This window comes from Callorhinchus milii, unplaced genomic scaffold (assembly GCF_018977255.1).
Source record: "Callorhinchus milii isolate IMCB2004 unplaced genomic scaffold, IMCB_Cmil_1.0 Scaffold7, whole genome shotgun sequence".
NCBI lineage: Eukaryota > Metazoa > Chordata > Chondrichthyes > Chimaeriformes > Callorhinchidae > Callorhinchus > Callorhinchus milii.
In genome coordinates this window covers 15893929-15907521 of record NW_024704748.1, presented here as the reverse complement: position 1 = coordinate 15907521, position 13593 = coordinate 15893929, and the positions used below count along the sequence as shown (strand labels likewise).

Here is a 13593-nt window from a genome sequence, read left to right as displayed (position 1 = left end):
TGTAAAAAAACGAGCAATTCAACACCAAAACAAACAAGCTAATCAACTAACCAAATCGGAGATCCTCACAATTATATGCACACCAATTTGTGTTGGGGCAGCCAGGTGCTGACCCGTGGAAACCCTTTGTTGTGTATTGCTGCATAGAAATCAAAATAGATACCAAGTGCTGGATATGTGAGGGCTTAGGATGACAGCTACTGGAAGACATTAGCTTGAGTCCAGGTCTGTGAACTTGTGAACACGTTCAGAAGCACACAAACGTAAATTTGATCTCCGTGTTTGTTACTGGGAAATTAGGATACATCTCCATCAAGAATGGTCATCTAAATTCTATACTGTAGGATAAAACATTTTAATACACAATTAAAGACAATACAATAACTAGCTTGTGGTAGTTCTTAAGAGCCAATCCTTGTTGGTTGCTGTAAAATAAAAGTTGTCAGCCGAGCCAGTAACTGAAGTAACTCATGCAGTAACAACTTGAACAAAAGTCTCTACAAAAGAAACTTTTTATAATAGTGATACAAGTTTCCCTTTAATTATTTACTTCCCAAATCACTGTTTCCCACACTATAAGTTCACTTTGCTCCTGTGCAACAATAACATCTTGTTCTTTGAGCACTACTGCACTTGATTAAGATGTAACAAGTAACTATGTAATTAAACAGATTTGGTCTGCTGTAAACAAGCTGGAATGAGAACAGGATTGGGAGTTTTGATGATTGTACTCAGCCTACACATCTCAAAATGATGAACTTTCCATGAGCTCATACGGAAATGGATATTTGTAACCTGTTTGATCTTTACAGATGATACCCTCTTGCAGGTTATCCAAACTGTTATCCTAAGTGTTCTAAATATGAGACTTTCATTCAAAGGGGCATTATTCAGTTAGTTATGTTCATCATCATCTTCTCTCAAAGTAAATGGACACACTAATGATTTAAAGTCAGCTCCTAAACTGATACAGTCCTTTTTTGAAAAAAATGCTCATAAGCAGAAATTATTATTTTACATAACTGGCTGCCATTCTGTGATTTCCAAACCTCTTCAAATCAACCTTTTTGAATGCACCTAATGTCCACCTCCCTCTCCCATTAATGGATGTCCAACCAGCCTGTAAAGTGTTCCAAGACTGTACCCTACATGAAGGGCATTATAAAAATGCAAGTTGTTGTTGTTAATGTGAACATTAAACTAGCAGCATTCTTGGTTAGAATTTCGTCACATAATGGATCATTTTGTACAAGCCTGTTCAGAAGAATAAAGCAGTAACTAAATTGCCATCTTTTTACATGAAATGCTGAATCTTATTGTGTTTCTTTTAACAAGGTTAAAAATGAGCAGTCTTAAAGTTTCTGTTGTTTCTCAAATTATAATATGGGAAGAACCTTGGAATTTGAAACAGACCCCACCCTCTAACTAGCTTTAAATGACAGAGCTGCCAATCCCTCTGATCTGCAACTCACGCAATGTTGTCTTCTCAGCTTAATCTCTAGGTGGAGTACTCACAGCACGATTACCTCATCTTGGCTGCAAACCACTAATTACAATCCTCCCAGTTAGCTTGATTATGTTAATTTAAAAAAAGTAACATCAGGTTATATTGTATACCACCTTATAATGTACCTTTGCAAACAACGTATATGGTCTAAAAAGCAAGACATACATGTGCCTCTATCTCTAATGTTTCGAAGAAAAATCAACTTCAATCCACCCCTAAAATAAATGATAGGTTGAGACGCTTGCGTTTCAAGATTATAAGAGGACAAAGTCTGGAAACTTCCAGATATCAATGGTCAATATCTATTTAAATTGGTGTTTAACGCTGGTTGGCAATAATGGACATTTGCTGATATGCATATATATATATCACAAGCTCTGGTATCAACACAATAAAAAAATACTTTGGCACGAGGGGCATGGAATCATGACTATAATGGAAGCATTGAAACTAACGCTTTTATCTTTTAGACCAAGTGAAACAAACAACATTTCAAGGCTTCATGATGTTATTATGCATCTTCTGAATCAAGATAAAAGCAGTACATTTTTAACATTTCATAGCTGAAGGAAAATGAATAGCTAGCCGCAGATATCCAAAAGATGAGGGAAAACCATAATTAATCAGAAGGATTATAATCCCTGCATTAGATGTAGTGCCTTATCACATCATTGAACATCTCAAAGAGATTCGCAGGATTGACTGTAAAAAAGTGCGGCAACATGTAGTCGAACAGAATAATTATAAAGATATGTTATATACTATTTTGCAACCATAAAAGACTTGGCAAAGTCAGAATAGCATATACAAACTTTATTATCTGTCCTTAAAATATCACAGGTTAAGCTGTCATTGGATCTGCTTGACTCCCTGACAATCTTCTATTATTCTGTGTAAAATACAATTAGTAAATTATAAAGTACTATTATTTCATGCAAATACAGAGCACCAATGAAACAGATTGTAATATTTTTCTCTTGCAATTTGAAAGAACATTTTTAGTTGATTAATTTCACTACTGTATTTTGATGAGTTCAGAAAACTTTGAACAGCCATGATTTATAAGCATTTGACTTTTAATGTTACCTTCTTTATAATGGTTCTCTCTGACAAACATGCCACGACAAGAGAATTTTCTTTTTGAGGAATCCATGGGAATAAATCATATCTCATCTCACCAAGCTGTAGTGAGTTAGCCTGCCAACCAGAAAATTCTGAATTGAAAATTGAAAGATAGGCAATTTAGCAGTTTGAAACTGCTCTATTAATAGAGTTGTAGTTTTCAATAACAACATTACTTTTGCATAGCGCCTTTCACGTCTAGAGGACGTCCCAAGGCGCTGGACAATCAGTGTTTCGGACATGAGCTGCGGGTCGGGATCGGGGAGGGTAGAGAGCAGGGGGAAATACCTTGAGAAAGACACCAGGTTAGTGTCAGCCTGGCTCAGTTGGTAGCACCCTCGCCTCTGAGTCAGAAGATTGTAGGTTCTAGCTCAAACATGCGTTTCAGTGTTCTGGATAGCCTGCATCTTTTGTAGGGAAGAGGTGAAAAGTCTGGGAAGTAGGGCTTTGGCATAAGTCAATCAATTGGTCTTGAAAGCCCAAGAGGAAAATGGACATGGTGGTCCTTAAAGATACTAGTTCAAAAAACAGTGGGTTCTCCTAGTGTACTCCCCAATATTCCTCTCAGCAATATTTAAAACAGATTCTCAATCTTGCTTGCAGGATACTGTTGGCATATTCTGCATCCATAAAACAGTCAATATGTTTCATTAAAAAAAGCTTATCGTGTCAAGTGCTTTGACATAAGACACCAGATCAAATTAAAGTTTATGTATTATTTAAATGTCAGTAGCCAAAGCTAATTTATATACCCCTTTAGATCTAAAAGCTTTCCCTTTTAACTAGGACAGCAGCAATAGCTTGGTGCACAAACATTTCTGTGGTTTCAGCATATAGTGCGCCATGAATTCAAACTCACAATTCTACAAATGGGCATTCCTACTCCAACTCATTGTTTTCTTAACAATATTAAAGAATCACAAACAAAAACCAGAGAGAGCTGGGAAAACTCAGCAGGTCAGGCAGCATCTATGGAGAAAGGAAAGTGAGTCAACGTTTCGAGTCCACGACCCTTTGTCAGAACTGGCTTGGTGCACAAACGACACTTTAGTTCTGACGAAGGGTCGTGGACTCGAAACAATGACTCATTTTCCTTTCTTCATAGATGCTGCCTGACCTGCTGAGTTTTCCCAGCTCTCTCTGTTTTTGTTTCAGATTTCCAGCAACTGCAGTATTTTGTGTTTTGTTAACGAATCACTAATCAGCTTTCCCACTACCAATTTTGTACCACAACTGAAGAATCTTTAATTAGATCATTCTAGTCTCTGATGGAACACAGAACAATGAAGTCTTTTCTACTGGGATACAAAAGTTTCAACAGGACTTTAGGAGAAAAAGAACTAATAGTACTCCAAAATGAGATAACATTGGAGTATCTGAGTAACTTCTCAACACAACAAAAATGAACACAGTGCTCAGTAACTCTGAACTCTTCATCTAACCTTCCCCCTCAAAATATAGTTATTTTTAAAAAAAGAAGCAATACTATAACTATGTTTGCCACCCAGACTTATCAGATTAAATTCAAGCATGTACATCATTACAGAAAGTTATATGACATTCAATCCTCAACAGACGGGTGTGTAAAGTTCAAATTCATGGTTTACTAAAGCAGATATAGTGATAAGGTGTTGTTAACCTGATCCACCCAGTTTCATGTCAGCTAACCTATCATTGTATAGTCTAGATTGAAATGTATGCAAAATTTTACTTAAGCTCATTATGTGCATCTTATACAGCAGATAGAAATTCAGGTTTATCTTGCGTAGCATTCAATAACATAGTAAAGAAAGTGTTCCCAATGAGTTCAAAAACCCAACTCTTTATTTCTAATGTTGGGTAGAACTCGTGTTGTATCAGCAGCACGTGAAAAATTGCATGTCGGAAATTTAGCACCAATATTAGACTAAATTTAAAGTTACAATTCATAAAACGTATATGAAACCACCAATGGTAATTGTTTACGACTAATCATTCAGACTTAAAGGGGCACTAGGTCATAGAAACGTACTCAAACATATTACTGTATTTACAAGCTAAACACATAATGGTCTAGTTTGTATAAAATATTATTACTTCACATTGTACTGTATATTAGAAAGAAAATCAGTCTATATTATCAGCTACATTTTAAATGCGAAAATGCTTCAACCTTGCAGCCTAATTCCTCTCCTGAACTAACAACAACTTGCACTTATATAGCACCCTCCACATAGGATAGGTTCTCAGATCGCTTAACAGTGGCGGAGCCTGACTCCGATCCAGGGGATCCAGAGGGAGGTGGCTGAAAGCACTGTTGAAGAGGAAAGTTTTCAGGCAGGATTTGAAAGACGGGAGAGAGGGGGCAAGGTGGAGGGATTGAGGGAGAACGTTCCAGAGTTTTTGGGCATAGTGGCTGAAAGCGCGATCTCCGATGGTGGGACGGAATTATTTTGAAACACAATGAGAGCACCAGGCTCTGATTCACCATTAACCCCAGTATCGCTCGGCTCTACTAGCTCCCCTTCATCCAGTGGATCAAATTCAAGAGTCTTGTCCTCGCTTTCAAATGCTTTTATGGCCTCACACCGACCTAGCTCTACACTCTCACTGCCGTAGGTGTACCCTTCATTCCTTTTCCAAATAGCGTTATGGCTTCTTTAACATACAGTTGAACAGGTCAAAAAGGTTGAACACCTCATCCGAAGGACAGCACTTCCAACAATGCAGCACTCACCCTAAGACTGCACCGGAAAGTTAGACTAGACCAGGAGTCTCCAACCGGTTGACAGCTGCTAGGTGGTGTCAGGCACATGCTCAATAAAAACACAAGGAACCAGTGATATGTACCGGTGTTTAAAAATTAACGTTTATATTTTTATTTTGAAATGCATGAAATACTTCATGCCTCTGACTTCATTTTCAATTGGACTTAATAACTACACAGTTTTATCACTCCTTATCTTTTTCATAATACACGAGAGTGCCACCTAGTGGTGAGCGACTGGTTGGAGACCCCTGGCCCAGACCATGAGCTCAAAGTACCCAAAGTGGGTCTTGAACTCACAATGTTCTGGCTCAACGATGAGCGGGCTCCCAACTGAACTAAACTGATGACCTTCTGCTTTCTTTATTTTAGACAGTTCCACAAGTTTGTTAGCCTCAAAACCCACTGACATTTCTTTGTAAAGAGTTCATTTGTGTGATGCTTTATCAAAGGCCTTTTGCCAGCCTTGGTAGGCAACTTCATACAGTTCCTAGCATCAGTTTGGGTGTCACCTCCTCAGTCTTACTCCTCTCTATACCATCTTTGCCCTCAAATTTTGTTTTAAAATATTCCTTATAAAGCTCAGGTAGAACTGCCAGGTAAGAACAGTACCACATTGTCATAATTTGCACAAAAAAAAATCTGGGGTTGTTCTTTCCTTAAAACTACTTTAATACAAAGATACAGTCCTGTGAAAGGATACTGCATATAATCAAAAAATTCCAATCACATAATTCAAACAGACCACAATCTGGGATTTCCCATAGCAATCCCATTTGTTTAGTGGATTCTCAACTGTAGCCCTGAAATGTATTCTATGGAGTGATGGCAAATAGATCCCTCCAGCCAGGACCAAAAAAAGCCTTTGCTGGGACTGAACAAAAGAAAATTACTTTCAAGATCAGGTCCCGATTCACAATCTATTTCTGGCAACTTGCTAGAACTTGCACATCTCATATGTGACTCAAACAATGCACAAAGGCACTGGACATTACTATAAGCTCATAAATGAACTTCGGAGCTGCCAGACATAATCCACCAGAGGCCTAAAAATCCAGTCTCAACCTACAAGATCATTTTATGCTAAAAATTTAAGACGGCAAAGAATTATGTGAAAACTAATTCAGTCCTAATTTCAAAGTCAGCTTTCTGCAATGTTTTAAAAAGAAACAGCTTTCAAATTAAGCCTGACTTTAATTTTTGTTGACTAAATGCTCGAACAATATTATTGTACGAAACTAAATATTATGAATTCAGAACACTTCAAAGACTTTTGAAATGATCAATGAATTTGCTAATTTAATCCAAGCCATAACCTCAAAGCGCAACAAGTAATTTGTGAGTTGTCATAGAGACATCAGATCGGTACATATTTTAGTACTTTTAGTCATCGTATTCTCCAAGTGCCCCAATTCACTAAAATCCATTAAGAGTTCGACAAAATTTCTGACAGTGACTGCATATAATTGTAGCAGCATGCACCTAATTCGTTAAATGCCAATCTCCTCACATGATTGCTGACTAATTCTTCTGTTTGTAAACATCTATTCTAGGGATCCTTTCGGGGAGCCCTGGAAAAGGAAAACAATTCAAAATTGCAGGTCCTTCAGAAGTATCCCCAACATGATCCCAAAGTGCTTTGTTGGTTATTTATTCCTTAACGATCACTATGACCTGACTCCCCTTTTCTCCAGCCTCTCCCCTCCTCATCTTTTCTCACTCCCTTCTCTGGTCCTCACTGTCCTGTGCCCTCCCCTCACCTGCCTGGCCTTGCCCTTCCTCTAGCCACTCCCTCCCTCCATCCTGTTGCCCTGTCCTCCTCTCATTCAAGCTGCCTCAGGCTTTCCTCTCACTTGTCAGGCCCTCCTCTCACCTGCCTCTCCTCTCCCCTGCCCTCCTCTCACCTGCCTCACCTCTCCCCTGCCCTGCCTCTCCTCTCCTCACCTGCCTCTCCTCTCACCTGCCCTGCCTCTCCCCTGCCCTGCCTCTTCTCTCCTCTCCCCTGCCTCTCCTCTCCCCTGCCTCTCCTCTCCCCTGCCTCTCCCCTGCCCTCCTCTCCCCTGCCCCTCCTCTCCCCTGCCCTGCCTCTCCTCTCCCCTGCCCTGCCTCTTTTCTCCTCTCCCCTGCCTCTCCTCTCCCCTGCCCTGCCTCTCCTCTCCCCTGCCTCTCCTCTCCTCTCACCTGCCTCTCCCCTGCCCTGCCTCTCCTCTCCTCACCTGCCTCTCCTCTCCCCTGCCTCTCCTCTCACCTGCCTCTCCTCTCACCTGCCTCTCACCTGCCCTGCCTCTCCTCTCCTCTCACCTGCCTGTCCTCTGCCTCTCCTCTCCTCTCACCTGCCTCTCCTCTCCCCTGCCTCTCCTCTCCCCTGCCTCTCCTCTCCTCTCACCTGCCTGTCCTCTGCCTCTCCCCTGCCCTGCCTCTCCTCTCCCCTGCCTCTCCTTTCCTCTCACCTGCCTCTCCCCTGCCCTGCCTCTCCTCTCCTCACCTGCCTCTCCTCTCCCCTGCCTCTCCTCTCCCCTGCCTCTCCTCTCACCTGCCTCTCACCTGCCCTGCCTCTCCCCTGCCCTGCCTCTTTTCTCCTCTCCCCTGCCTCTCCTCTCCCTTGCCCCGCCTCTCCTCTCCTCTCCCCTGCCTCTCCTCCTCTCACCTGCCTCTCACCTGCCCTGCCTCTTCTCTCCTCACCTGCCTCTCCTCTCACCTGCCTCTCCTCTCCGCTGCCTCTCCTCTCCTCTCCCCTGCCTCGCCTCTCCTCTCCTCTCACCTGCCTGTCCTCTGCCTCTCCTCTCCCCTGCCTCTCCCCTGCCTCTCCTCTCCTCTCACCTGCCTCTCCTCTCACCACCCCACCCTGCCCTGCCCTGCTATCACCTGCCCCGCCCTGCCCTGCCCTGCCCTGCCCGGGCCTTCTCCTCACCCACTTGCCCTGCCTCTGCCACTCTTCTCGCCCATCCACTCCCCACCGTGTTCATCCTTCCACCCCATCAATAACCCCTGTGTTCTGACCCTCTAACCTCTCCTCTCCTCTCCTCCCTCTCCCTCTCGTTCTCTCCTTTCTTTTTTCCCCACATCACAGTTCTCCTTCTTCACCCCCTCCCCTCCTCCTTACCTCTCTTTCACCTCTCTCCGCCCCCTCTCTCCTTCTCTCTCTCTAATACCCTCTCTCCTTCTCTCTCTCCACTCCCTCCTCCTCCTTTCTTTCTCTCCTCCTCTCTCTCTCTCTCTCTCTCCCCTCCTCTTCTCTCTCTCCTCCTCCTTCCCTCTCTCTCTCTCTCCCCTCTCTCCCTCCCCTCCTCACCTCACGATGCCTCCATGGCCGCTCCCGGGGCCGCTCTCGGGGACGGGGCCGCCGACGCTCTGACAACACCACTCGTTCGCACACACACAGCTGACACCGACGTCACCCGTCCGCAGCGCGCAGGCGCCAACTCACCCTCTGGACCAGTTGGTGCTCAAAAGGGCAGCGCCAGAGATACACACACAGACAGACACACACACAGGGACACACAGACACACACAGACAGGGACACACAGACACACACACAGGGAGACACAGACACACACACAGGGAGACACAGACACACACACAGGGAGACACAGACACACACACAGGGAGACACACACACACGCACAGGGAGACACAGACACACACACAGGGAGACACAGACACACACACAGGGAGACACAGACACACACACAGGGAGACACAGACACACACACAGGGAGACACAGACACACACACACACAGGGAGACACAGACACACACACACAGACGCACACACACACACACAGACGCACACACACAGACGCACACACACACAGGGAGACACAGACACACACACAGGGACACACAGACACACACACAGGGAGACACACACACACACAGGGACACACAGACACACACACACACACACAGGGATACACAGACACACAGGGAGACACACACACACACACAGGGAGACACAGACACACACACACACAGGGATACACAGACACACAGGGAGACACACACACACACAGGGACACACAGACACACACACACAGGGATACACAGACACACACACACACAGGGACACACAGACACACACACACACAGGGATACACAGACACACAGGGAGACACACACACACACACAGGGAGACACAGACACACACACACAGGGAGACACACACACACAGGAAACACACACACACACACAGGGACACACACACAGGGAGACACACACACACACAGGAGAATTACACACACACAGGGAGACACACACACACACACAGGAGAATTACACACACACACAGGAGAATTACACACACACACACAGGGAGACACACACACACACAGGGAGACAGACACACACAGGGAGACACACACAACAACAAGAAGATTCCATTTATAGAGCGCCTTTCACGTCGGGAGGATGTCCCAAGGCGCTGGACAGTTGGATCGGGACCCGAGCAGGAGGGAAATGGTCAGGGTGAGGGGAGGGAGCGAGGAGGGGGTAGAGAGTCGAGAGAGGAGCTGAAGACACGGTCAAAGAGAAAGGTCTTGAGACCGGCCTTGAAGGAGGAAAGGGAGGAAGCGGCGAAGGCACTGGGGGATAGAGTTCCAGAGCCGAGGGGCTGAGAGGCTGAAGGCCCGGAGACCGATGGTAGGGCGGTTGGGGCGGGGGATGTGGAGCAGACAGAGGAACGGAGGATACGGGCAGGTAGGTAGGGGGATAGTAGGTCGGAGAGGTAGGAGGGAGCAAGGCCGTGAATGGCCTTGTAGGTGAGGATGAGGATCTTGAATTCGATCCTCTGGGGGATGGGAAGCCAGTGGAGGTGAGCGAGGGTGGGAGTGATGTGGTCGCGAAGCCCGGTGCGGGACAGTACATGAGCTGCAGAGTTCTGAATGACCTGCAGGTTGTGGAGGGAGGTGCCGGGAAGGCCGGCGAGGAGAGAGTTCCCATAGTCCAGCCTTGAGGTGACAAAGGCGTGGACCAGAGTTTCAGCAGCGTGAGGGGTGAGGTAGTGCCGTAGTCTGGCGATGTTCCGAAGGTGATGGAAGGCGGTGCCAGTTGTAGTGCGGATGTGAGGGAGAAAGGACAGCTCAGGGTCGAACAGAACCCCGAGGTTCCTGACCGGCTTTGAGAGGTGGAGAGTGCAGCCTTGGATGCTGATGCTGTCAGTGCCTGAGGTGCGGAGGCGCTGACGTGAGTCAATCAGGAGGGCCTCAGTTTTGCGCACGTTGAGCTGAAGAAAGTTGTCTCTCATCCACGACTCAATGTCAGACAGGCAGACTGTCAGGACATCGGTGGTCGTGGGGTTGAGGGTAGAGGAGAAAAGGTAGAGTTGGGTGTCATCCGCATACAGACACACACACAGAGGGAAAGACATACACACACACACACAGGGAGACACACACACACATACGGAGACACACACAGGGAGACACACACACACACAGGGAGACACACACACACAGGGAGACACACACACAGGGAGACACACACACACAGGGAGACACACACACACAGAGACACGCACAGGGAGACACACACACACACAGGGAGACACACACACACGGAGACACACACACACACAGAGAGATTGACACAGGGAGACACAGAGACAAACACACAGAGAGACAGACACACAGGGAGACAGACAAAGAGACAGACAGACAGACAGATAGACAGACAGACACAGGGAGACACAGACAGACAGGGATATACAGATAGAGAGACACAGAGAGACAGACAGACAGGGCGACACAGATAGACACAGAGACACAGACAGACAGACAGACAGACAGACAGGGAGACAGGGAGACAGGGAGACAGGGAGACAGGGAGAGAGCCAGAGACAGGGAGAGAGACACGGACAGGGAGAGAGACACAGACAGACAAGAGACAGGGAGAGCGATACAGGGAGACAGATAGACAGACAGAGAGAGAAGCATCAGCTCAGGGGGGTCATTGCTTCTTGTACCTTCAGCCTTGTATGGACTGCCCACTTCACTTTACAGTGTATTCTGTGAAGCGCTCACTTTGAGACGTCCGTCCGGAGGACACGATAAGGCACTATATCAAACGCAAGGATTATTATTATTTCACAAGCCTATCATTAACTCCACCCAACACCACCTCGACTCGGATCCCAGAGAGTCATTCGCCAACGCCGTGCTGTGGGTTTGCAACATTGTCGGAGCTGCCCGTCCTTCAGGTGAAATATTAAAACCGAGATTCCCACTTGCCTGTTCGAGTGGATGTTAAAGATCCCATGGCACTGTTCAAAAAAGGAATTTTTGCTGGTGTCCTGGCCAACTATTCCTCCCCCACCCAAATAAAATTGGATATTCACTTTGTGTTTGTGAGACATTCCTTTGCACAAGTTGGTTGCCGCATTTGTGCGTTTCTGATTTGTTTGTTTTTATTTGACATTTTGTTTCCAGAAGGAAAGCACCAGGAAGAGCCTTGATACAATGTGCAAGTTGTTTTCAGCAGTAATTGTTGTTTATTTACAAACTGAAGGGAAAATATTTTCAAACCCTTTCAAATTGGTAACAATGTAATTGAACGTATTTTAAAAATATGTCCTTCAAACTGCATTGACACACTGTATAAAATGTAAATAAAATAATTTTCTGTTCAATGGCTGTGTCATTCTTTTCTTTTTATCAAATGGAAATAGTGTTTTGGCAATTTGGTAATTCAAAAGTGGGTTTGTTTTTTAAACTTCAAACGGAATTTGACCGCTCCATTTTACGTTTTCCGAAGCAGGACATTAAAAATGAGTGTATTGTGTCAAATGATAACCTCACTCACTTTCAACAACAACAAATTACATTTGCATAGCTCCTTTCACATTAGGAGGACATCCCAAGGTGCTGGACAGTCAGGGATTTGGACACGAGCAGAGAATTGGGATCAGGAGGGGTGGAGGGTAGGAGGATGGCCGAAAGTGTGGTCAAACAGGAGAGTCTTGAGACGTGCCTTGAAGGAGGTAAAGGAGGGGGTAAGGCAATGGGATGGAGTTCCAAAGGGTGGGGGCAGAGAGGCTGAATAACAATAATAATAATAATCCTTGCATTTGATATAGCGCTTTTCATGTCTTCTAGACGTCTCAAAGCGCTTCACAGAATATGCTGTAAAGTGAAGGCCTGACCGCTGATGGTTGGGCAGTCGTAGATTGAAAATGACCAATTTATTATTGTTTTGTTTTTTTGGAGGGATTATTATTAGGCGTGTGGAGTAAGGAAACTTGCCCAAGGTTTTGCCCTGCCTGGAATTGAACTCAGGTCTCTCGCTTGCTCTAACCACTGAAAACCCAAAACAATAATAAATTGGTCATTTTCAATCTACGACTGTTTGTGGGACATTGCTGTGCGCAATTGGCTGCCGCGTTCGCCCACAAATATACAGTCAATTCACTTTACAGTGTGTTCTGTGAAGCACTTTGGGACGTCCTCCCAACGTGAAAAGCGCTATATCAAATGCAAGGATTATTATTATTATTATTAAGTCTGGTAAATTTTCCAGTAGAGAAAATCCATCTCATTGTAGTGGCAGAGAAAAAAAAGGGCTTTTATCTGCATATGACCTGGTTCTGAAACTACTACATTAGGCTGATACTGGGTGATAAATGTAGAACATTTTACACTTCCAACATTGATTTCTCAGATTGTGATGCGAATAGAATTTACTGTAAATCGAATTTTACTTAGAGATCTCAACAAGATTAAAAAGTCTAAACCTAAAGCATAAATATTCCAGAATAATCAAATCTCCTCAAATCGACGCCAGATTTCACTTTAGCCTTAAATACTGTCATCGAACTCAGCAAAAGCGATACAGCATTTGTGAGACCCGGATTGCCCATGAGAAACAATATACACTCCATACAGGGAATAGTTTTGACGATGGCTGGGATAGATGGGATTCTTTGAATTATCATTTGCTCTCTGGGTGTGATGAACAGATTCAAAATGACATTATGGCATGTGTGTCATGTAAGAAGAGGAGAGGACCAACCCAAGCAATGCGTTAATTGGTTTCATAATAGGTTGTTATTATACAAGATTTTCAAAACCTAACACTCCTAGGTGATCTACTTCATTGAATTGGACACAGTTATCAATGTGACCAAAGAATGGAAAAAGTAGGTTATAGAAAGAGTTGTGTGCCATTGTAGGATGCGTGTAGCTGCAAAAAAACAACATAAGATCAGGAATATTTTTATGAATGCCA

General features: G+C 44.6%; 1 protein-coding gene across 1 annotated transcript in view; it reads right to left on the bottom strand.

Annotated features, from left to right (window-relative positions):
* LOC103181162 (serine-rich coiled-coil domain-containing protein 2) overlaps positions 1-8783 on the bottom strand; it is a 164084-nt gene extending 155301 nt beyond the window's left edge. Inside the window, exon 1 of the mRNA XM_042336760.1 lies at positions 8668-8783. The gene's annotated coding sequence lies outside the window, so the exon portion shown is untranslated. The remainder of the gene's footprint in view (positions 1-8667) is intronic.
* Between the last annotated feature and the right edge of the window lie 4810 nt (positions 8784-13593).